Raw genomic sequence first — 26545 nt, 5'->3', positions numbered from 1 at the left:
GTGTGTTTGCCTTTCTTATGTGTAAGCTCCTTGGGGATTGGGTCCTATCTGACCTGTTTACTGCTGAAGTCTGAGCGCCTGTCACAAAAGAGAGGTTCAATAAATACTTATTGAAAGAATTAATGGCTGGTCAGAAAATGCCTATTTTGTTTGGCAGCATTGAATTTTCTGGTCATTGGTAACCTTGGTAAGAGTAACTTCAGTGTCCTGATGGGAGCAGAAACCAGACTGGACGGTTGAGGCATGGGGGATAAGCATGAAAGACAAGTCTATGAGCCATACTTTCAAGAAGACTAGTGTTTCAAAAAATAGAAAATCTGAGGTATAGTAAGGCCAACAGATCAGCAGACAATTGTCACTGAAAAGATAGTCTGTTAGTTATGCTATTAGGGGCCCCACAAGGATGCACCAGAGTTTGGTCAGGAGGCAGAAGGAGAGGGGAGCTGAGGCAAGAATCTTTATTGTAGTTTCCACAGGAAGGAAAGAGCAAAACAGGGGAATCACGTTTAGGATTGGCTAGTTTGAATAATTTCAGCAGGCTCCAGGGCACTGGGACTGTTCCTAATTGTCTGGTCCCTGGCCCTGGGGTCATTAGGGCAGGGGGATAATGGTCTAGAGTGTGAGAGCCCGATAAAGGAGCTGGTTGAGGTGTACACACTGGATTGGTTGGTTTGTATTTGAAAACTGCACTTGTGGGTAAATTATCTATTATCTCTAGGTATTGGCTAGCTCTGGAAGGAGTAGTCCCTTCAGGCTTGACAAGGCCCCCAATGTCAATGCATCAGAGTACAGGAAACAAAGACAGAGTTACTACACCTCATAGCAAAGGGTAACAGCAAAATGGGATGGTAGTGAGGGCATGATGTCACAAGGGAAAGTTTCATTTTTAAGTCAGGGGATGTTAAAGTGTGTTTTATGCTGCTGGAATGAGCCAGTGGAGGAGAGACTCATGATACCAGAGAGAATGGTGGTAACAAAAGTAACATGGTTCTTGATTAAATAACAGTAAAAGGGGATCCAGACTACACATGAATGAACAGGCCTTTTGAGAAAAGGTGGGATATGTTATCCCTTGGGATGGGAAGGAAGAAGATGCCAGGATGTGATAGGAATGGAAGAGAAAGCTCTTATTTGATGACTTGTGTTTTCTTATGAAGTGAAAAAACCAGGTTATCAGATGAAAGATCAGAGGGGTTGTGGTGGTGGTGGAAAAAATGTGAAGAATAAGTTAACTTCCTTGAAAAATGCCAAGAATTGCTGGGCTATTTTGTGTATGAATTTGAGGTTCATGACAATATATTGTGTTTTATCCAGACTTGTGGATTTTCTAGGAAAGAATGATATGGAGGGAGAGGGACAATATAGTTGAGGGAGATTATAATAGTTATAATAAATCATAGAATCCAAGGTCAATAAGTAAATAAGATAGAACAGGATTGATAAATATTAAGTGATGGGTCCAATGGTTTGGAGTCTTGATTGCTACTTGGTTTTTTGGGGGGAGGGCAGTGTTGAGCCACAGTGCTTGAAGAATAGGAGCTTGTGGTCTGGTCTTGGTAAGAGTGTATTCACAATTTAAAGGAGGAACAATTCTGGTGCTGATCAGGTCTATGGTGTCACTGTAGATGGATGGCTCAGATAGAGTGAGAGAAAATTCACTAAAGGTGAGGAGCTCAAAGGGACAGGAAGTCAGGGTAATAGATGGCTCACCTGGACAAGTCATCACTGAGAATGATGGTGGAAGTTGGGAGGAGAGGAAAACTGGGGCAGGTACTGAAAGTTTCAGTGAATGGAAGGGTCTTCAGGATGAGAGATGTGAGCAACAACAAGAGGGAAGAAGTGGTAGATTTGCAAGGCACACATCTCAAATGATTAGGTTTAAAGGAGAGAAATGGTCTGGAACCAATAGATAGAGTCTCTGCTTTGCCACAACTTACATTCTGGGGTAGGGAGTCAGCCAATCAGCCAATCACTTAATCCATCAACGTTAAATTGTAGTGGGCATTATGCAAAGAGAATGACTCATTGGCTGCTTTAGATTGGGTGGTTAGGGAAGACCTCTCCAAAGTAACATTTGAGTCTTGTCTCATTGGTGATAAGAAGGGACCAGCCAGAAAAGAGCATTGTGGGTAGAAGATGCAGTTCATGCAAAGACCCTAAGGCAGGAATGAGTTTGGTATGTCTGTGGAACAAAGAGAAATGAGATGTGAGTGTGCAGGAAAGAGTGGCAGAGAGGCAGAAGATAAGGCTGGAGAGATATTCCATGGCTTTGCAAACCTGAATAAGGAATTAGATTTTGTCTTTTGGTGATGGAAACTCATTGGAGAGTTTTAGGCTGGGAAAAGGCATGCTCTGATTTGTGCCTTAAAAAGATCCCTCCACTGCTGGTGGAGAGTGGGTTGTAGAAGGGCAAGGGCAGAAGCAGGGAAAAGTCCACACATGTAGTCCAAAGTTGAGAAGATGGTGTTTTAGATTATGGCAGTCATAGTACAGATGGAAAGAAATAAGGCCAATTTGGGATATGTTTGTAGGGTGGGCTGACAGGCTTGTTGAAAGATCTAATGTGGAAGGTGAGGGAAATAGAAGAGTTGAGGATGACTCCTAATTTTTTTTTTTTTTACCTGAGTGAGAATGAGAAGACAGAGGAGGAGGAGATATGAAGAGGAGGGAAATCAAGAGTTTGTAATATCTCATGATTATTAAACATTCAACTGGACATGTCAGTAAGCAACTGGATATATGAGTCTGGAATTCCAGAGGGAGACAAGGACCAGAGATCTGGATTGGGTGATCATTCTCAGACAGATGGTGTTTAAATCCTAGGAAGCAGGGAGATAGAAGAGGTATGTAAGAGATGTACTAAAAGCCACTGAGTGAAGAACAGTAAGGTAAATACAGAGAAGTGACTACAGGTTTGGGCAGCATAGAGACATGTAATTGATGGTGTTAACAAGGGCAGCCTCAGTGGAACGGTGGGGACAGCAGTCCAAGCTGAAGTGGGCTATTGACTAAAATAGGGTTAGGAGGCAGAGGGAAAGTTCTGATAACATGGGATAATTTGCTGACCACTAAGTGGAAGTTTCCCAGGACATTGTTTAAAGGTTCAGGAGCACAGTGGGTGCTATAATGTTCTACCTGGATCCTCTGTACTGGACAGGTGCATCCATCCTCCAGCTTCACTGGTGGTGGCAGCTAATGGCTCAAGTTCCCTGTTGCCAGAGAAGTGCTCTTGACTGACACAAGACTTATTGCCAAGAGGTTATATTCCCCTCCCTGTGAGGTGACTCACAGCCAAGGACTAACAGTGACTGACACAGGGATACAAAAGACCACCCACTTTCCTTAAGAGGGGGGACCTCTTTGGTGATCTCCATGGATCGGTGCAAGACTAGAATTCAGCTGAGACTACATTCCTCTTTTGCCAAATCTGTCTAGCTTTTCTTACCCCCTTATGTGTGTGTTTTTTTCCCCTAAGAGTATTTATATCACATATCACATACACCCAATTGCTTGCCTTAGACTCTGAACATAGGGAACCCATTCTAAGACCTGCTGCCTGGAGAATCTAAGGATGACATTCTGGCGTTGGGTCACTTACCATCTTGCTGGCAATAGGACCCCATCATGGTGCTGGATACAGTGCTAAGAGCCCCCTCAACCCCAGGCATGTGCCAATAGTGTAAATTGCTAAGATATCACCTGTGCTGAACAGAGGCAGGGTTCAGGTGAAGAGGATAAACTGGTTCATAGAATATCTTCTATTTGAGAGATACTGGGAAGCTAATACTTATAAGAATGTGAAATTGAGTGGCTGTTGCAGAATGCTATTGATGCCTTAAAGAGAGAAAATGCAGGATCAGGGCCACCAATCACCAGTTTAAAGCAAAGTGTGAGTCAAAGTGCTTCCTTTGCACCCAGAAAGAGACTTTATCTCCTGCAACAGAAGGGCAAACAAAACTGAAGACAAGACCCAGGACTTAATTGTGAGATGGAAAGAATTTTGGAGAAGGCTGAATTTCAGCTTGATGAGTCTCCTGTGCCAAAGTCACAGATTTGAGCCCCTGAGATCCAGAATGGGAATATATAGATGAATACAATGGAAAACCCTAAACCTCCACTTTCCTCTGAAACAGAAATGGCTATTTCCTCTTGCTAGAAGATAGAAGCCCTCCTTGCTTGAAGAATATGCAGATGTCTCAAATGAGGCAGATGTCTTACAAGTAGAAATTCTTGACTTCCTTAGTAGGTACCTTATTCTTCCCTTCTTATCATTAGAAAAAGAATGAGAGTCAAACCTCCATGTGACCCCACTGGGCAACTGTTGCGTCTGCTGAGAAGATAGGGATTTCACTGGGGCCTGGCTAATGTGCCCTGGGCAGGGGCTGGGAGAGTGTGCCTGCAAGTAGATCCTGTGGGCTAGAACATAAAACTCTTTGCAGGAGAATTTGTTGACATGGGATCACTCTCCCATGACATAGGACTTCACAATCCTGCAAGAGCCCTGAAAAGTGATTCTAGTAGCTTATGGAATAATCTTGAAAACTAGATGAATGTGATGGCCCCATGAAGTGAAATAGATATGTCAGAACTCCCTGTGGAAGAAGGGGTCAAAAGGTTTGGAGAAGTAGGCATGCTACTATGGACCACTGTATAGAACCAGGAAACCCACCAGCTGACTGTGAGGGTTGGAGGACTCTCCCTCCATTTACCTAGGAGAGAAGGATGTGTTGGTGAAAAGCAAAGCAGCATGGGTGAGAGGCTCACCAGTGGCTGTCCTCTCCAGGCTGGGGCTGGTGATTGATCATGCATTTTGAGAACAGAATGTTTACCAAAAACCTGTAGAAGGTATTATTATCAATGGTGAAACATTAGAAGCATCCCTTTAAAGCCTAGAATAAGAAAAGAAATAACACATCCATTATATTATGAAATATTGTACTGGAAATCCAACCAGTTATAGTTGAAAAAAGTAAAAAAAGAAGAGATTTAAAAATTAGAAAGTAAAACAGTATTTTCATTGTTTTCAAATAATGTGAATAGCTACATAAAAAAATCTGTGCACATCTATGGACAAACTATTAGAAATAGTAAGAGAACTAAGTGAGATTGCTGGATTTAAGATGAGTGCTGTTTCTTTATACTAGCAACAGAAAATATAATTTTAAAGTTACTTTTATAAGAGTGATGACAACAACAAAATAATATACACAGGAATAAATCTAAACTTTATAGATGAAATGGTAAAATTTAATTGAAGACATGAGAGAAAGCTTAAATAAATGTGAACCACAGACTGAGACAGACAAGTATCTCTGTCTCCTGGTGTTGGTGGCTGGATTTTTCTGATTGTTCTTTTCACTGAGGATGTGGTCCTACAGGGGTTCTGGCTCTATGTGGTATGTCAGGACCAACACTTTGCCTTATGCAGAATTATGGCTCAGATTTTGCCCCCAGGTGTTAAAACCTCAGCTCTTTACTTACAGGATTGGGCCTTTCCCTCCACATCACCCCTACCCCACCCAGCCCCACTCAGGTCAACCGTAGAATCAGTTTAGGCTTAGGATTCTAGTTTCCAATTCCCTTTAGTTTTTGGCTACTGGCAATTACCAGTACTTTTTCTTATGAACGCAGCTCTGCTTTCAGAAGTATACGTTCTTTATTTCATCCAGCATTCTAGATTTTTTGAGGCAGGAATCTTTCTAGGTCGTCTAGTCAGCCTTTGTACCAACACTGACAGTCTCCAATTTTTCTTAGTTTTTGTTTAAACTATGCTGTTTCTTTTCTTCTAAAGAGCCTATTTATATATTTTTTTATTTTCTTTTAATGTTTTTTAAAATTTGTTTTTGAGAAAGAGAGAGAACAAGCAGGTGCCTGTGCAAGCCTGGGAGGGACAGAGAGGGAAAGGGAGAATCCCAAGCAGGCTCCATGCTGTCAGTGCAGAGCCTGATGCATGTTAGAACCCACAAATCATGAGATTGTGACCTGAGCTGAAGTCAAGAGTCTGACATCCAGTAGAATGAGCCACCCAGGCATCCCTATAACTATGTTACTTAACTCAATCTAATGGTGTCTGTTTTTCCAAGGAACATTCAATTCATTCACATTGAATAACAACTGTTACACTTTTTATAGGATTCTATCTTATTTTGTATTTTTTATTAATTTTATTTTGTGGTCTGCTGGCTTTTCTTTTTCTTTTTCTTTTTCTTTATTTTTGCTTGTTTGCTATGTATTTTTCGGTTGCTATTTATTGTTATTTTGCCCTTTTATTAAATTTGGGAGTTTATTATTTTTTTCAGGCTTTTATTTAAATTCTAGTTAGTTAACATATAGTGTAATATTGGTTTCAGGAGTAGAATTTAGTGATTCATCACTTACATATAGCACCCAGTGCTCATCATAACAAGTGCCCTCCTTGATACCCATCAATCATCTAGCCCATCCCCCACCCACCTCCATACATCAACCCTCCGTTTGTTTTCTATCGTTAAGTGTCTCTTATGGTTTGCTTCCCTCTCTCTCTTTTTTCCTTCCCATATGTTCATCTGTTTTGTTTCTTAAATTCCACATATGAGTGAAATAATATGATATTTGTCTTTCGCTGACTGACTTATTTTCTTTAAATTTTTAAAAATGTTTATTTATTTTGAGAGAGAGAGAACATGGGGGAGGGGCAGAAAGAGGGGGAGAGAGAGAATCCCAAGCAGGCTCCATGCTCAGTGCAGAGACTGACATGGGGCTCGATTTCACAACCGTGAGATCATGACCTGAGCTGAAATCAAGAGTTGGATGCTTAACTGATTGAGCCACCAGGCACCCCCTGACTTATTTCACTTAGCATAATGCACTCTAGCTCCATCCACATGATTGCAAATGGCAAGATTTCATTCTTTTTGATGGCTGAGTAATATTCCAGTGTGTGTGTGTGTGTGTGTGTGTGTGTGTGTGTGCGCACGCGCATCACATCTTTTTCTATTAAAGATTACGTTCCTTTCCCTAGTACTCAACCGGGTCTATCTTTCCTTCACCACTATTAAATGGTGGTAAATGCCAATTTCCCGCCCCCCCCCACCAAGATTATTATCTGGCTGTTTCCTACTCCTGCTTAAGATGAGACTTTAGAACATTTTTGCTTCCCTACTTTCCTTTTCCCCAACCTGAAATGATAGCTTCAAATATTTTTACTTCTATTTTCCCATCCTGACACTTAGGTTTTGCTAAGAGAGTTTAATACATTTACTCTAAGCTATTATTAGACTTTATCCTGCAATAGGTCTCTTCTGTTTTAAGAATCCTTATTTCTTAGATTATATATTCTCAGATGCTCATTTTCAATGCACATTTGACTATATGTGCATATTTAGCCAAAATGATATCTTGGAATGCACACATGTACATATATAGGAATTAGTGTGTATTTATTACTCACTACATTATTCTACATTGAAGTCTTTGACTTAAAAAAATTTTTTTTTGACAGTAAAGACTTTCCTCAAGTGTTTTTCTTATATGGGCTCATAGGTGATATAGTGTCTAGACCATGCCTATCTGCAAATCCAATTTTTGACTCCTTTTGACAGCAACATAGCAGCAGGGAGTTTTCAACCCTCTTTCAAGACACCAAATGAAGCCTCTCAGCTCCCTGATCATCTCTTATTCTTCTGGGCTTGGGGAGAGAGAAGACTCAGCTCAATTGTTCAGCTCTTCCTCTGCTCCTTGCAGGACTGAGAGAACAGGCACAGACTCATGGGCTATTATCACTTCCCCTCCCTGGGGCTCAGGTATCTTTGTACACCAAGAGTCCTCCAGGGCCCACCAAGTTCCTCTCCTGCTCCTGGGATTTTCCCAACACTTGTACCTAAGTCAACATTTTGCAGAGGAAGAAATGGAGTCTAATGTTAAATCTTGAAAGTGGTCAAGATTGTTTGTGAGAACGTGGCAAAGGGGATGATCATGGGTCCAAGAATAGAATATTGGGAAACACCAACCTGTAAGGGAAGGCAGAGAAAAGCGGACCTAAAATGACAGATCATAAAGGGGAAGAGAACCAGGGAGTAGAGAGTCTCAAGGAGGAAATAGTCAATAGAGTCAAAATATAATATGTCTTCACAAGATGGGGTGAAATCACATTAACTTCCCACTGAAATCATCCATGTCTCATTTGCCAAATAAGCAGGAAGGAGGCGAACATGAGTGCTGTGGTCCATAGTCTAAAGAGAGCCACATATTGCATACATGGGTGCTAGTTCTTTCTGTTTTAGGAGTTTTTGTTTCCCATGAGGATGCCTAAATTCCTAAAATTTCAAAGTGTAGGGATCAGGGATTCTCCATTTTCTCCCTCTCTGCCTCAATATAAATTATTGGATGTGATTAGATGAGTAGAAGGAGCAGCCTCTGAGTCCTAAATGTAGAAGTATATACTGAGATGGAGAGGGAAGCAATGAATGATGCTACACTGTATCAATTAGAGTTCTAACAAGAAACAGATAATTAGAGGAAGGTTTACTTATACAGGGGTTGTTGTTTTTTTAATATATGAAATTTATTGTCAAATTGGTTTCCATACAACACCCAGTGCTCATCCCAAAAGGTGCCCTCCTCAATACCCATCACCCACCCTCCCCTCCCTCCCACCCCCCATCAACCTTCAGTTTGTTCTCAGTTTTTAACAGTCTCTTATGCTTTGGCTCTCTCCCATTCTAACCTCTTTTTTTTTTTTCCTTCCCCTCCCCCATGGGTTTCTGTTACGTTTCTCAGGATCCACATAAGAGTGAAACCATATGGTATCTGTCTTTCTCTGTATGGCTTATTTCACTTAGCATCACACTCTCCAGTTCCATCCACGTTGCTACAAAGGGCCATATTTCATTCTTTCTCATTGCCACGTAGTACTCCATTGTGTATATAAACCACAATTTCTTTATCCATTCATCAGTTGATGGACATTTAGGCTCTTTCCATAATTTGGCTATCGTTGAGAGTGCTGCTATAAACATTGGGGTACAAGTGCCCCTATGCATCAGTACTCCTGTATCCCTTGGATAAATTCCTAGCAGTGCTATTGCTGGGTCATAGGGTAGGTCTATTTTTAATTTTCTGAGGAACCTCCACACTGCTTTCCAGAGCGGCTGCACCAATTTGCATTCCCACCAACAGTGCAAGAGGGTTCCCATTTCTCCACGTCCTCTCCAGCATCTATAGTCTCCTGATTTGTTCATTTTGGCCACTCTGACTGGCGTGAGGTGATATCTGAGTGTGGTTTTGATTTGTATTTCTACAGGGGTTATTTTTATAAGTGTGGGAGGGATGTAGGAAGACCACAGTGAGGTAGTTCAGGCACAGGGGGCAATTAGTGGCTGACTGACACCATCCTATGCCTGAAGGCAAGAAGAGAAGGAGAGGTCACCATAATTGGGAAGAGAAGGTGTCATATGGAGCAGGCCACCTTGAGAGAGCAATGAAAAGGGAGACAGCAACCTCCAGATGTCCTCACAGGTATGGAACCAAGGGAATAAATACCATGATCTCATTTTCCTTTCTTCCTCCAATATCCTGACAAGGATTTCCACAGGCTGGAGCCAATTAGAAGTCACAGGATACAGTAATCCATACAGTAGAAGAGAGGAGTGAGGAGAGGGGTGAATAATGGATCTTGAGGGCAATCAGAAGATATCTGGTACTAACATGATCTGCCTACAAAATGTAGGACTTAGATTTATGCTCAACTAACAGATTCTGTTACGTAAGATAGGAACCAAAAAATGCACATTGATTTGACAATTTAGAGTCTATTGACAACCTTGTTGAAACAGGTCTAATGGAAAGATTGGAAGAAGAATCCAAATTGCAGTGGACTAGGTTAACTGGGAGATGAGGAAATGGAGAGACTCATGAAGACTTTCAAGAAGCCCAATATGATAAGAGGAGGTCTAGAATGAACTGAATCTAGGAGACTGCAGGATGTAGTAGATGTCCTCCATTCTTTATCCCTTCTTGTGTTCAGACCCTTTGCCATATAGTTTTCTAGTGCCGTCCTTCTTGAACTCTGGAACTGATCAGGTATCTTGCTTTGGCCAATGAGATGGATATCAGCAGATAATGCACAAAAACTTGAATGATCCTGCTTTAGGGCTTCTCTATTGTGTTTCTGCCATTGCCATGAGAACATGCCCTTGGTAGCCTTTATGAGATTATGAGACATAATTGCCCCATTGCTCTAATTGCTCTAGTTGAATCCAGCCGATGTTAGAAGCCAGAGCAGATCAACTCGTCCCCAGCTATTTGGATGAGTCAGGAGAGGTATGTAGTTGACACCTAACTGATTGCAGATAGATAAGGAACAAACACTTATTGTTTTATGCACTGACATTCTATGGTTGACTTTTAATGTATTTATTATAATGTATTTATTATTTGTAATGTATTTATAACTTATACACAGGGTAAACTGATAATAAACTCTTAAAAGATTGGAGGCCTAAATGTAAAAAATTTATCCTCACAAGTGCTAGGAAAAATATGGATAAATTCCTACATAATTTGGAGTGTAAGAAAAACTATTTTTACTATGACTCAAAATCCAGATGCACTTAAAAATTAATAAATTTGACTACATAAAAATTACAAAATTTTTACATGGCTAAAAGATCATGTAAAGCAAAATAAAAATGAAATAAAAAGTGCATAAGCAAGACCAAAATGGAAAATGATAAAATGGGAGGAAGTATTTTCCCTCATAGACAGAGAGCTAATATATGTAATGTACAAAGAACTCAAGAATCAAGTAAGAGAAAAAAAAAAAGAATCAAGTAAGAGAATTAAACATTCAAAAGGTAAATGGGTAAGGCATATGAACAGTTCACAAAAATATTAATAGCTCTTGACAAATGAATAGATGCTCTATTTTTCTCATAGTTACAGAAAGGAAAATTAAACTACACAAGGATACTGTTTCTCATTTATCTGATTGGCAAAAGTTCTAAAACTTGATAAAACACTGTTGGTAAGACCATGGGGAAATAGGCACGCTCATATATTCCCAGTGGGAGTAAAAATGGTACAAGCTTATAGAGTGAAATCCAGTAACATCTAACAAAACTAGAATACATTACACATTGAAGCTGCAATCTTCTCTATGGATTTACCATGAAGCTATGCCTCTGACAACACAAACATGCACAATGTTATTAATTTTGGTATTATTTCTGATAGCAAAATATTGGGATTTGCACACTCATAAGAGATGGTTCAATAAACTACACAATATAGCACTGTAAGCTGTTAAAAATGAAGAAGATCTTGAAATCATATGGAATAATTTCTAGGATGTATCATTAAATTTTTTAAAAGTGCAAAGAATGTGTATACATACACTTAATATAATTTATCTATTGCCTCATAACAAATTATTCCTAAACTTAGTGGCTTGAAGCAACAATAAATATTTATTGTCTTGGCTCTTTTTAAAAAAAAATTTAATGTTTATTTATTTTATGGGGGAGGGGCCGACAATGGGAGAGGGAGACATAGAATCTGAGTCAGGCTTCAGGCTCTGAGCTGTCAGCACAGAGCCCGATGCAGGGCTCAGACCCACGAGCTGTGAGGTCATGACCTGAGCTGAAGTCAAATGTTTAACCAATTGAGCCACCCAGGCACCCCGCCTTGGCTCTTTTTTTAAAACAACCTTATTGAGATATATATAAAAAAAAAAAACTGCTCGTACTTCATGTGTACAGTTGATGAGTCTGGACATGAGCATAGCCTTGTAAGTCCATCACCTCCAAAAACTTCCTTGTGTCCCTTTGTTTCTTGTTTTTGTGGTAAAAACTTAACGTGAGATCTACCCTATTAACACAATTTGTAATGCACAATACAGTATTGTTGACAATAGGCCTTTTGTTGTACAGGAGATCCTATCCTACATAACTAAAACTCCATCCATTGGAACAACAGTTCCCCATTTTCCCCTTCCTCCAGCTCCTGGTAACTACTGTTCTATTCTCTGCTTTTATGTGAGTCAGAAATTTGGGAGAAGCTTAATTGGTTGGTTCTGGCTTAGGGTCTGTCATGGAGTTGTAGCCACAATGTTAACTGGTACTACACTCATGTAGTCTTTTCTGGGGCAGGAAGATCTGCTTTCAACATGGCTGGCAAGTTGATACTGGCTGTTGGTGGAATGCCTGTTACTGTTTATGTATACTTCTCTACAGGACTGCTTGGATGTTCTCCAACTTCCTCAAGATCAAGCAATCTGAAAGACCAAAGCAGAGGCTGTGATGTCTTTTATAAACTAGCATTGTGTTCATACAGTCCAGCCATAGTCAAAGCACAAAGAAACTGTACAAAAACATGAATATCAAGGAGCAGGGGTCTTGTGGGTGGAGGCATTTTTAAGGCTAATGTGTGTGCACGTGTGTGTGTACACTTTTTAAGTAAGAAAAAAGGGGAAATAAGAATAGATTTTTGAATCTACTTCTGGATTAGATGATAGCAGTCCAACTTTAAAAAGTCAGACACATTATAAAAGTGTATTTTAAAATACTTTGGAGATCATGTTAGCAATAAAGAATAAAATAATTTGGATTCCAGAGAGAATGGAGCCCTTCTGAGGAAAATTGGTCGCTGCCAGTGGTTTTCTACTCTGGAGGCATTTATTAATTCTAAGACCAGTCCTATGTTTAATCCTGGCCCCCTCAGATGGACAATACTGGGAAACAGAAGTCAGGAAGCTTTAGGGATCACACAGAGCTGGTGTGACGGGTTGGAAACTCAAGGAGCCCCAAATAAATGATAAGTTCTTGCCATAGGGTATTTTTCTGAGTTTGGGGCTGTGCACATGAGGCTGGGAAGGTAGGCAGTTACTTGGAAAATATCAAGAGGCAGAGGGAAATACCCCATAATCTTTAAGGAGATTGGGGCCTCCTCAAATACACAACCTTCCTTTTCCTCAAGGCATTTGCCAGATTTTGAAACTATATGGGGCAAGGAGCCTGAAGAGCTAAACTTACAACCTTCAAAGAGCACAACTACATTTCTAGCAGAAAAATATATTGAAGAGCACACTGGACATGGCAGAAGACAGAGCTAGGGAACCAGAAGCCAGGATAATAAGAAATATCCAAAGCTGAAGTGCAGAATCAAAAAAGAAAGGGGAAAAGAAAGGAATGGAACAAAAGAGACATGTGGAACACAAACAAAAAGGTCTAACGGAACATATAATTGGAGCCCCAAACAGGGCAGAGGCAATGAATGGGCAGAAGCAATATTGGAAGAGATAATGTCAGAGAAATTTTCTAAACTGGTAGAAGATATCCCACAGATTCAAGATGCTCAATGAATTATAAGGAAGATAAATACAAAGGAAAACACACCAGGCACATCATAGTCAATCTGCTAAAAACCAAAGATAAAAAGAAAAATCTTAAAAGGTTCAGAAAAAAAAAACCTATTATCTTTAAAGGAGCAACAATAAGATTAATGACAGCCTTTTCAACATAGACAATGGAATATCTTTAAAGTGCTGAAAGGAACAGCCAAACTATAACTCAGTAAACAATATAATAATTTAAAATATTTGGTTTAAAATAAAATAAGGAAAGGATATTTTACACACACTCACACATACTTGGTAAGAGATGCTGTGCCTCTTGGAAGTGAGAAACTCAAAGGCAGGATGCACGCAGAGGACATGGGAGTCCGGGATGAAGCATGTATGTATTATTTATACGATGGGATTTTACGTTTTTATGTAAGCATGAAACAAAGGCAGTGGGAGAGAATGCCAGACGCCGGCCACACTCCCTGTCACATGTCACACTACGTATACGGTAGTACCATTTTGTATGTTGTGTCGAACAAAACGCATTGAACAAAGCAAAAAGGTGATGTATGTATATGAGAAAATTAACTGTACGGTATCATTCCAGTACATTCTGTTGTATATTTTAGTCCTGTTTACTTTCTCTTCATTGTTGATAAGAGGATGTGAATTGTACAGTTTCCAGCTAGTTCCCCATACATATTAGAGAAGAACTAAAAAGAGAGTATAGAAGAAAAAGAGAGAAAGAACATTTGTGAATTGCAGGTGTCAAAAAAAAAAAAAAATAGCCTAGCTGGCCTTATTTGCGAAGCCTAATTGCTTTTAGCATATGGAAGTATTTTTTCACATTTTCTTTGTATAAAATTTGTATTAAACTTAAATATCTTTTTCGAAAAAAAAAAAATAAGGAAAGGATAAAACTAGATGATACAAATAAAAATATATTAATCTTAAAGCTATCTAAAATATATTGGTAAATACATTGACTTTAAATGGACTAAGAAATACAATTAGTAAGGCAAACATTGTCAAACTGGATTTAAAAACCACAACCATTGATATTTATAGGAGCATATTATATAAATAAATGGAAAGGTGGGTAGGAAACAATAAAATTTAAAAATATATATCATAGAAGTACTAACAAAAAGAGGGTTATTAAAGCCTTATTAAATCAGACAAAGCCATTTTTTTTTTCTAATAGGAATGAGTTTTATTGGCTTACTATCTAGATTAATCTTTTGCTTTTTTCTCCCCCTGGAAATTTTCGTTGGCCTAAATCTAATGACTTTATCTTAAAATTTTTTATGAGGGCTTTTTAAATTTGGGGGTTTTCCTTTTGAAAATTTAATTTTACCATCTTCTCCATCATTCTGACTCCGTTTAATCAAATAATGCCACAAGACCCCAATGGCCTTGTTTATTCTAGTAGCACAGATGTAGATAAAGTCTATTTTATTTATTTTATTTTATTTTATTATTTTTTTTCTTAAATTTTACTTAGTTAATATACAGTGCAATATTGATTTCAGGGGTAGAATTCAGTGATTCATCAGTTACATACAATTCCAGTGCTCATCACAAGTGCCCTACTTAATACCCATTACCCATGCAGCCCATCTCCCACCACCTCCCTCCATCAGACCTCTATTTGTTCTCTATCATGAAGAGTCTCTTGTGGTTTGTTTCCCTCTCTTCTCTTCCCCCACTCCCACCCATCATTGCGAATGGCAAGATTTCATTCTTTTTGATGGCTGAGGAATATTCCACTCTGTGTGTGTGTGTGTGTGTGTGTGTGTGTGTGTGTATCACATCTTCTTTATCCATTCATCAGTCAATGGACATTTGGGCTTTCTCCATAGTTTGGCTATTGTTGATAATGCTGCTACAAACCTTGGAGTGCATGCACCCCTTTGAATGTGTATTTTTGTATCCTTTGGGTAAATAACTAATAGTGCAATTGTTGGATTGTAGGGTAGTTCTATTTTTAGTTTTTTGAGGAGCCTCCATACTATTCTCCAGAGTGGCTGCACCAGTTTGCATTTCCATCAACAGTGCCAGAGGGTTCCCATTTCTTTGCATCCTCACCAACACCTGTTGTTTCTTGTATTGTTAATTTTGGCTATTCAGACAGGTGTGAGGTGATATCTCATTGTGGTTTTGATTTGTATTTCCATAATGATGAATGATGTTGAGCATCTTTTTCATGTGTCTGTTAGCCATTTGGATGTCTTCCTTGGAAAATTGTCTATTCGTGTCTTCTGCCCATTTCATAACTGGGTTCTTTGTTTATTGGGTGTTGAGTTTGATAAGTTTTTTTTATAGATTTTGAATATTAACCCTTTATCAGATATGTCATTTGCAAATATCTTGTCCCATTATGTAGGCTGCCTTTTAGCTCTGTTGAGTGTTTCTTTTGCTGGACAGAAGCTTTTTATGTTGATGAAGTCCCAGTAGTTCATGTTTGTTTTTGTTTCCATTGCCTTCACCAAATAAAGTAAGAATATTTTTGGTCATTAAGGCTGTTTTAATGGTAATAAAGTGGACAATTTAATAGGAAGACAAATAAATGTTAAATTTGTGTCTAATAGCATACTTTCAAAATGTATGAAGTCAAAATTGATGGAACTAAAAGAAACAATAGACAAACAAAATCATAGTTGGAGATTTTAATACATTTTTCTCATGGATTTATAGAACAAGGAAGGAAAAATTAGTAAAGATTTAGAAAATATAACAAATAATCAACTAACTTGAACTAATTGACAAATGTAGACCTCTACACTCAACAACTGTAGTGTACATATTCTTTTTAAGTGCTCTTGGATTAGTTACCAAAATAGACTATATACTGGGCAAGAACACTAATCAAAAGCCTGAAATCAGACTAGTGCTTTGGCTAGAGTGGAATTAAATTATAAATTAGTCATCATAATATTTCTGAAAGTTTCTCAGTTAAGGATCAATTCTAAGTAACCCAAAATTCAAATAAGAAATTACCATATAATATAAACTAGAAAACATTTTAGTTATATACTAATAAAAATGCTTGTGAGACACAACTAAAGCAATGTTTTGAGGGCAATTTTCAGTTCTAAATGCAGACATCAGAAAAGAAAAAAAATGAAAATCAATGATCTAAGGCACCATCCCTAGAAGCTGAAACAATAGCCATAAGCTAAACCTAAAGAATGCAGAAAAAATGAAGTAATAAAGGAGTGTGTTATTGAAATTTAACACAGATACACACGTGAAAACTGACAAAGGATAGTTATTTGAAAAGATTAATAAGACTGCCAAACCTCTAGCAAAGATAAGCAAAGACAAACCTCTAGTGAAGATAAAAAGACAAAAATCATATATTAACATTATCAGAAATAAAAAAGAATTCACATCAAATTCTACAAATATTAGGAAGATGACAAAAGAATATTGTGAACATCTTTATGCCAATCATTCTGACAACTTAGATAAAATGGATACATTCCTTTAGAAATACATTAGAATTTACACAAGCAGTAAAACAAATCTGAATATTCTTGTATATGTTAAAGAAGTTAATTCTATAATTAAAACTATCCAATAAAGAAAACTCCAGGTCCAGATAGATGGATAACAGATAAATTCCTCCAAACACATACAGAAGAAATAAATCTCAAATGAATTCTTCTAGAGAATAGAAATAGTGAATGCTTTTAAATCCATTTTATGATTTCAGTTCAACGTTGATATCAATATCTGGCAAAGAATACAAAAAAGAAAATACAGGCTAATATCTGTTTTTATCATAGATGGAAAAGTTCTAATAAAACTATATATTTATATTTAAGGTATATAGTGTATAAGGTTATAATATACATGTATGATATGTATGTGTATATATGTATATATATCCTGAACAAGTGGGATTTGTCATAGAATTTCAATATTGCTTTAACATCTGAAAATCGTGGTGCCTGGGTGGCTCAGTTAAGTGTCTGACTTTGGCTCAGGTCATGATCTCACGGTTTGTGAGTTCAAGCCCCGCATTGGGCTCTGTGCTGACAGCTCAGAGCCTGGAGCTTGCTTCAGATTCTGTGTCTCCCTCTCTCTCTCTGCTCCTCCCATGCTCACGCTGTGTCTTTCTTGGTCTCTCAATAATAAATAAACGTTAAAAAAATTAACATTTAAAAATCAGTCAATAGAATGCGCTATAATAATAGAATAAAAGAAAGCCCATATGATCATCTCAACAAACAGGAAAACAAATTGGTAAAATTCAACACACTTTCATGACAAAAACTCAGCAAACTAGGAGTAGGAGGAAAAATATTTAACTGGGTGAAGAGGATCTACCAAGGACCTAGAACCAGCGTTAATGATGAAATAGTGAACACTTTTCTTGTAAGATTAGAAACAAGGCAAAGATTGTTTTTACCATTTTTATTCAACATTTTACTGAAGATACTAGCTAGAGAAAAAGGGCAAGCAAACAACAACAGCGCAGCAACAATGACAAACAACATGATTTCATATGCAGAAAATCCAAAAATATCTGTGTGTAACTATTATTAAGTGAATTTTACAAGTTTACTGGATACAGGGACAATAGAAAAATTTCTCTTTACAACCAAAAACTAGTTGAAATAGAAATGAAGTGAAAAAAGAAATACAAATGAAAGTAGCACTAAGATATCAAATATCTAGAGATAAATCTAATGAGAGATATGCAAATCCTCTATACTGAAAACTGTAAAACATGTTGATAAAATTAAAGACTTAAATAAATGGAAGAATATAGCATGTTTAAGGATGGAAATCTCACTTTATTTTTATTAAATTTTTTTTAATGTTTATTCTTGAGAGAGAAAGACAGAGCATGAGCGAGGGAGGGGCAGAGAGCGAGAAGGAGACACAGAATCTGAAGCTGGATCCAGACTCTGAGCTGTCAGCACAGAGACTGATGCAAGACTCAAACTCATGAACTGTGAGATCATGATCTGAGCCAAAGTCATACCCTTAGCCAACTGAGCCACCCAGGCACCCCTGGAAATCTCACTTTAGATAAAATGTCATTTCTTTCCATTTTGAGCTATAGATTTAATAAAATACTAATAAAAATTCCAGAAGTTTTTTGTGGTAATTGACAATTTGATTTTAAATATATATAGAAATGCAAAAGACCTAGAAAGACAACATAAAAAAACATGAAGAAGAATGAAAAAGCAGGAGGACTTACACTACCAATGATAAAATTAAAATTAAGGAAGAGTGCTATTGGTGATGATGATGATGATGAAGAAGAAGAAGGGGAGGAGGAGGAGAAGGAGGGAGGGAGAATAGAAAAAAAGAACCTAGAAATAGCTCTACACATACACTGCCATCTGTTTATAATGAAGACACCACTCTTATTCAGCAGGTTAATGATTATTGGAAGGGAAAATATAAATGAATCTGGATGTATAACTCATCACCCAATACACAGAATTAATTTGACATGGATCATAGATCTAAGTATAAAAACTTCTAAAATGATAAATATTTCTAGAAAAAAACATAAGAGAATGTCTTCATGATTTGGTGGTAAGGCTATTTCCTGAAACATGAAACAAAAGCATAATATAAAGAAAAAATGATAAACTGATAAAAGGATCAGGGACATTAGTAATCCTGCCTGAATTAGGCCGTTTTAGTTTTCCATTGACTTTAACCATAGGCCATGACAGTAATAAGATATATCCTAGTGGGTCTCCTATATTCCAGACATACTCTTCCTTACCTTCACTTACAGCTGCACATAATTTGCTGTAAGGTCCAATTTCCTCTTGGCAATCAAGATCAATCATCCCAGCCAATACAGTAACTACCTTCTGTGCTTCTTGATTCAAAGGCATGAGGAACCCAAAGTGGCCAGGTGGCAATACTAACTACCAGTTCATTGGAATCATTGTTGTGTCCTCTGGTGGAAGCATTCCTCCCTTTGAAACAGTAGAGCACAAGGTTATGGGGATAGAAAGCACTATTTTGCTAGTGGATAACTTGAAGTAACAGTGAGTAGTGCCACTGCCAATTCCATCCCTTGATTCCTGGACCTATGAATCCTGGTTATGAGAGAAATAGCACAATACATTGGACACTGATTTAGAACATGTACCACTTCCTGTAGAATAATGTTTCAGGCCCACAAGGTATTGCCATCTATCTGGCAATCTAAATGAGTCTTCAAAAGGCCATTCCACTGTTCTATCAAACCAGTTGCTACAGGATGGTAGGGAACATGGTAAGATGAGTGAATACCATGAAAATAGGCCTGTTGCTTCACCTAATTTGCTGTAAGTTCCCTTGATCAGAAGCAATGCTGTGTAGAATACCATGATTGTAGATAAGGCATTCTGTAAGTCCATGCATGGTAGTTTTGGCAGAAGCATTGTGTGCAGAGAAGGCAAATCCATATGCAGAGTAAATATCTATGCCAGTAAGAACAAAACATTGTCTCTTACATAATGGACATAGGCCAGTATAATCAACCTGCTGTCTGCTAGCTGGCTGATCACCTGAGGGAATGGCACCATATCTTGGTCTCAGTATTGGTTTCTGCTGCTGGCAGTTAGTTATTTGTGGCTGTAGCCAGGTCAACCTTTGTGAGTGGAAGTCCATGTCGCTGAACCCATGCACAGCCTCTGTCCCTACCACCATTGGGTGATGACAAGGGTAGCTGGGGAAAGAGACTGACTAGTATCGACAGAATGGCTCATCTTATCCACTTATTAATAAAATGCTCCTCTGCTGAGATCACCTCTGGTGAACATTCATTTGGGACATAAATATCTTCATTTTTTTTCCCATCCAGAGAGGTCTAACCACATACCTCTTCCCCATGCCTCTTTGTTACCAATTTTCCAATCATATTCCTTCTAAGTCCCTGACTCTCCAGACAAACCATTTGGCCACAGCCCATGAATTAGTATATAATCACAAGTCTGGCCACTTCTTCCAAGCAAAATGAACAACCAGGTGCACTACTTGAAGTTCTGCCCTCTGGGAGGATTTCCTTTCACTACCGTCCTTTAGGGACATCCCAGAAAGTGGTCATAGTGCTATAGCAGTATACTTTCAGGTTTTGATGACTGATTATGCATAATCATTTGTAAATCAGATCTGGGTCTTTCCCTCTCTGTCAGCTGATCATAAAGAGCTCCCCATGAGGCCATAGGTATGTGCTGGCAGAAAGAAGGTAGTGTAGCCAGATGAGGGAACTTGGATATTTGGTCCACTTCCTCAAATAACTCTTTTTGCCTTCAGGAGTAGTTTGTGCCTGATTTCAACTATACCACTTCCATTTGATGATGGAGTGCTACTGTGCTCACACAACATTATGGCTTGATGGTTCAGACATCACCCAGTTCATGAAGGGCAGCTCAGGCTGCATGGTAACTTGGTGGCCCACGGTTAAACATTCATTCTCTACTAGGGCCCTGTAGCAAATGAAAAGCTGTATTTATCAAAAACAGAGTAGTTATTCATAGAGCATGGCAAAGCTTTGCTCCAAATCCTAATGGCTCCCACTCTGATTTACCAATAGATGTCTGCTAAAGGTTTCAAATAGCATCCCTATCTGCTACTGACACTTCAGGCACTATTGAATCTACTGGATCATATGGCCCAAGTGGCAGAACTACTTCTGGTGGCTCTTACTATCAGGTATTGAAAAAAAGCATTAGCTACGTAAGTTTCTATATACCATATATCATGTACAAGGGATTGTTTTAATTTTCTCAAGTAATGAAACCACATCTGAAACAGCAACTGTAGTTGGAATCACCACGTGGCTAAGTTTACAATAATTCACTGCCATTCCCCAATACCCTTCTGTCTTCTGCACAGACCAAATAGGCAAGTTGTGTCAAGATTTGGTGGAAATCACCATCCCTGCATCTTTTGGGTCTTTAATGGTGGCACAAATCTCTGTAATCCCTTAGGAATGTGGTATTGCTTTTGGTTTACTCTTCCCAGGTAAAGGAAGTTCTACTGGCTTCCACTTCACCATTCCTACCATAATAGTCTTCACTCCACAGGTTAGGGAAGCAGTGTGGTGATTCTCTCATTGCTGAGTATGTAGGTCAACCCAGTAAAAGGTTGTAAGCCCTTTGAGAAGGCTGGAAGAAAGATTAACAGTATGTGCTTTTGGTAGTGTAGGAGGGTCCTTCCTCAAGGGGATCTGGACTCTCCTTCATTCAAGGATTTCTGGGTCTGTAACTGGCTCAATTCAGAATTGGTCAAAGGGCCATGATTGTTTTTATGATTCAAGTTAGACTTCTGTTCATTTGACCTAGAATTCTCCTACTTATATATATCAGGCAAGTATTTAGTACACTAGTCATCTGTTTCACTTCTAAGGACACCATGAGCAACTAACCAACACTAAAGGTCTCTGGAAGTCAGACTCTTCTTACTACTGCTTTGACTCCACTGTCCATTATACTAATCATGCCATCTTGCTTTTGATGATTAAGTGTTGCCACATGGCCCCTGCTACCTGGAATCCAAATATCCCTATTGCATTTAGATTCTTCAAGTAAGTGGTAGCAGTTCCCACTTTAATTTCTGACCCACAGAGAAGAGTGACCCAAGAGCTATTCAAGGATGTTGGGGCTCCTCTCACAAATTTATTTCTCATAATCATAGTAAAAGTTGTGTTCTCTGGACCCTCCAGGGGTGGGTGAGCATGTCTTACATGATCAATACACTCTAGCATTCCAATCTCCCACAACCTTTAGATGCCTTCCTCTATAATATACCAAGGCAATTCTGGCATTTCAGATTCATTTTGTGTAGGTCATCTTTTGATCCATGTTTCATCCTAACAGTCAAGCAAACCATTAGAGCCCTTTCTAACTCCCTGAGCTCCAATATTAAATGCAGAATCTCTGAATAGCAGGCCCATATCGATAAATGTGGCCAGACCAAACTTTGTATTCCTTCCACCATTATCTTCTATTCTTCATATTTATCCACAAACATGTTCCCCAAATTTATGTCTGCATAAATTGGAAAAATCATGTTGTTCTTTTGGAGTGTAGTGCAACTCCTCATCAGTCATACTTTGTACCTCACCTGTTGCAGACTGCTGGGATTTGAGTGTAGTTATAAATCTAAGAGCAAAACAGGGTAATAAGGATGGGTCCTGAGTAGAATCAGCAATGTCTTTCAAGGCAAGTACCTCAAGCAAAGCAGGATCAATCTCTTCAGATGAGACAGAAGGACTGCTTCCACTGGCAAAGAAGAGTAAAAACTATTTAAGAGTCAAATGTTTCCAGCCTTATTAGGATTTTTCCATATGCCTCCATACCAATTTTCAAGATTCCATTATTTTTCAATTAAGATCTTCACTTTGACAGCAGCAGACATGATCTTATATGTAGAACATTCTGAGGAAACCACAAAAAACTATTATAATAAATGAATTCACCAAAGTTGCAGGATACACATTAATATTAAAAAATCTAATTTATTTTTATACACTATAAATGAGAAATCCAAAAATAAAAATAAGAACATAATTTCATTTACAATATCATCAAAAAGAATAAACTACTTAGGAATAAACTTAACAAATGAGGTGCAAGACTTGCACATTAAAACCTGTAAAACTTTGTTGAAAGAAATTAAAGAAGATGTAAATAGGGGCTTCTGGGTGGCTCAGTTGGTTGAGTGTCTGACTCTTGATTTCAGCTCAGGCTCATGATGTCATGGTTCATGAGATTGAGCCCCACATTAGGCTCTGCACTGACAGCATAGACCCTGCTTAGAATTCTCTCTTTCCACCCCTCCCCTCTTGCACTCTCTCTCAAAATAAATAAACAAACATTTAAAGAGGAGGAAATAAATGGAAAAACACCCCATGTTTATGGAACAGCAGATTTAATGTTGTAAAGATGACAATATTCTCCAAATAGATCAACATATTCAGTGCAATCCCTATCGCAGACTTTTAAATTATTTTTGTAGAAATTGACAAGCAGATCTTAAAATTCCAATGGAAATTTGTGAAGCTCACAGTAGCTAAAACAATCTTACAAAAAGAACAGTTGGAGAATCAAAATTCTCAATGTCAAAACATACTACAGAGCTACAGTAATCAAGAGAGTGGGGTAACAAGGTGGTAATATATGCCTCTCTTTAGAGAGAGGTAATGCAGAGGCATGGATGATTAAATGAATCTCTAGTGAAAGATCCTGTGGGGAATCTGTGAGGGCAATGCATGACTACGAATGAGAGCAAGAGCCAAGTCTGCAAGTCTGCCATGCCCAGATGCCACCAAATCCTGATACAACTGTCTGTATAAGAAAGACCTTTCTTGTCCCCTTACCTCTCTTTCCTGCCCAAGGATAGGTATATATATCAATGGAAAGGAACTTACAGTCCAGAAATAAATTCTTACATTTATGGCTAATTCAATTTTGACAAGGGAGCTAACACAGTTTAATAGAGAAATAAATTGCTTTCAACAAATGGGGCTGCGACAATTCAATTAGAAATGTAAAAAGAGGTTGGATTCCCTACCTCACACCATATCCAAAAATTAACTAAAAATTGATCATAGACACAAATGTGAAAGCAACAATTGTTAAAATTTTAGAAAAACACAGGAATAAATCTTCATGACAAGGTAATAGGCATGTTTTAGAAATGGCACCAAAAGCACAATCAACAAAAGTAAAAATAGGTAAATTACACTTCACTAGAAAGTCCAATTCACCATTTTGTGTGATGAATGTTAAGTTCATTCATCATTTTTTTTTCTTCAAATGATACCATCTAGAAAGTGAAAAGGCAACTCACAGAATAGGAGTAAATATTTGCTAATCATTTACCTGAGAATACACTTGTACACAGAATATATAAAGAACTTAAAACTCAACAAAAAACCCCCAAATAATTCAATTATAAAGTTGAAAGGATCTAATTAGATATTTCACCAAAGAAAATATGCAAATGGCTAATAAGCACATGAAAAGATGCTCAGCATCATTTATGATTAGGGAGATACAAATCAAAACCACAATGGGATGTCACTCCACACTTCTAGAATGGCTAAAATTAGAATGACAGACAACACTGCTGGCAAGGATGCGGAGAAATTGGAACTCTTACACATTTGTGGTGGAAATGTAAAATGGTGCTGCCTTTTAGAAAGCATTTTGAAAGTTCCTCAAAAATAGAGTTACCATGTAACTCAGATGTTTACCACCGTTAATTAATTAATTAATTAATTAATTACAAATTAAACTATTCTTGGTTACCAATATATCTCCATTCATCTGGCTAAACTATAAAAATAACTTAAGTAAACTTAATAAAAAAAAAAAGAAAAAGAAAAAGGTAGAATCAGGGAGGTTTACACAAGGGATTTCAAGAGTAACAATAATGTTCTCTTTCTTAAATGTGTTTTCTTGTATTGTTATTCTTTAAACTGTACGTAAAGTATACTATAAATATTCTTTCATATGGATTAAATATTCAATAAAGAATGACATACTGAGTATTGGCAAGAACATGAAGCAAATGTTACTTTCATATATTGCTTATGGACAAAAGTTGGTACAACCACTTTGCAATACTCTTTGGTATATACTAATACCAAACATAAGTAAAGCCTATAACCTAGCAATTCCACTTTCTGGTATGTATATACTCAAGAGATTTAGTGCCTATTTCAACCAAAAGATAGGTATAAGAGTGTTCATAGCAGCATTAGTCTAAAAAAGCATCAAAATAGATATAGCACAATGTCCATCAATAGCAAATCTGATAAATAATTTGTGTTCTGCTAATACAAAGGAATACTATGCAAAACTTAACCTGTGCTGTTGGAGGTCAAAATCCTGGTCACTTTGTGGGAGAGTGTTACTTGAGCCTCCTGGGGTACTGGAAGTTGTTTAGGGCGCACAAGTGTGTGTGTGTGTGTGTGTGTGTGTGTGTCTAATTTTTCTGAACTGTGCATGTATTTGTATGTTCTACTGTGAGCATTTTATAACATAGTAATAAAAAAGTGAGAATAGATTTATGTGTCTGTTTTATTTTGGAAACATAAACACAGGATGTATATCTTAAAAAACTTATGAAAATCTTACTTCTGAAGTAAGAACAAGGTTGAACAGATAGGAGAGGAGATGGAACCCACTGAGTATATCTTTTCATGTAGTTTTAACTTTTGAATCACATTAATGTTTTTATATTAAAAAAAAATTACATCAATCAGAGTAGAAACATAACTTTTAGGGGACAGTGGCAGAAACAGAGATGTTGTCAAGTAATTTCATCTTCTATTTTACAATTTCTAGTCTTCCTGGGAGTTAGGTTGGGGTCATATGAGTAGTACTGGCCAAAAAGCTTTAAGAACAAGCCTTTGGGCTGAACCAGAAGAGCTGATTTTATTCCTCCATGTGTTCTCTCACCTTGTTTCTGTGACTGTGAAGGGTACATGATGAAACCTTGGAGCCACAGGATGGAATTCTTCCCAGATCTCTAAATCTCCACATGAACCCTGAAGAGTTGCTCAACTTCTGTTAAAGTTTTTGAGAGTGAGAAGTAAACTTTTTTTTGTGTGTGAAAGTTTTTATTTTAATTCCAGTTAACATACAGTGTGATATTAGTTTCAGGTGCACAATATAGTGATTCAACAGTGTCCTACATCATCCTGTATAAGAAGTAAACCTCTTTAAAGTTATTTATTTATTTATTTATTTATTTATTTATTTATTTATTGAGAGAGTGTGAGCAGGGGAGGTGTAGAGAGAGAGGGAGAGAGAGAGAATCTCAAGCAGGCTCTGCACTGTCAGCATTAGAGCCTGACATGGGGCTTGAACTCATGAACTGCCAGATCATGACCTGAGCTGAAATGAAGAGTTGGATACTTAACTGACTGAGCCAGCCAGGTGCCCTGAGAAGTAAACCTTTCTAATTTCGGAACTAGCCTGTTAGCTCAACATAGCCTAGAGTATTCTGATTAATAGAGAAGATGTAAAATTGAGATGATTTGTGGAGAAGGAGGAGACACAGTGGCTATATGAGGGGAATTGAGGAGAGTGAAATATTCTTTATATTCTTCAAAAAATAAGAATGAAAACCTTTATAGAATATTAGAGCTAGAAGAAAACTGCAGACTTTATTCAGTTCTTTTCATTTTGAAGACAAAAAAAATTTAACCCGAGAGACAATCGAGTCAAGATCACACAACAAGTTAAT

The 26545-nt window shown here is 37.8% G+C and overlaps 2 long non-coding RNA genes across 2 annotated transcripts; one reads left to right on the top strand and one right to left on the bottom strand.

Annotated features, from left to right (window-relative positions):
- Positions 1-936: 936 nt before the first annotated feature.
- LOC122200902 lies at positions 937-12437 on the top strand. The gene is made up of 6 exons (XR_006193977.1): positions 937-1055; positions 2627-2843; positions 7581-7781; positions 9384-9495; positions 10230-10299; positions 12126-12437. It is a non-coding gene; the product is annotated as an uncharacterized LOC122200902 (long non-coding RNA).
- A 6799-nt stretch (positions 12438-19236) lies between these two features.
- On the bottom strand, positions 19237-25871 carry LOC122200903. Its single transcript, XR_006193978.1, has 3 exons — positions 25756-25871; positions 22518-22725; positions 19237-19398 (listed from the first exon to the last, which is right to left on the bottom strand). It is a non-coding gene; the product is annotated as an uncharacterized LOC122200903 (long non-coding RNA).
- Positions 25872-26545: the final 674 nt, after the last annotated feature.

The sequence above is a fragment of the Panthera leo genome, chromosome D1, assembly GCF_018350215.1.
Source record: "Panthera leo isolate Ple1 chromosome D1, P.leo_Ple1_pat1.1, whole genome shotgun sequence".
Taxonomy (NCBI): domain Eukaryota; kingdom Metazoa; phylum Chordata; class Mammalia; order Carnivora; family Felidae; genus Panthera; species Panthera leo.
The sequence above is the reverse complement of the archived record's forward strand: the minus strand, read 5'-3'. Positions and strand labels throughout refer to the sequence as shown.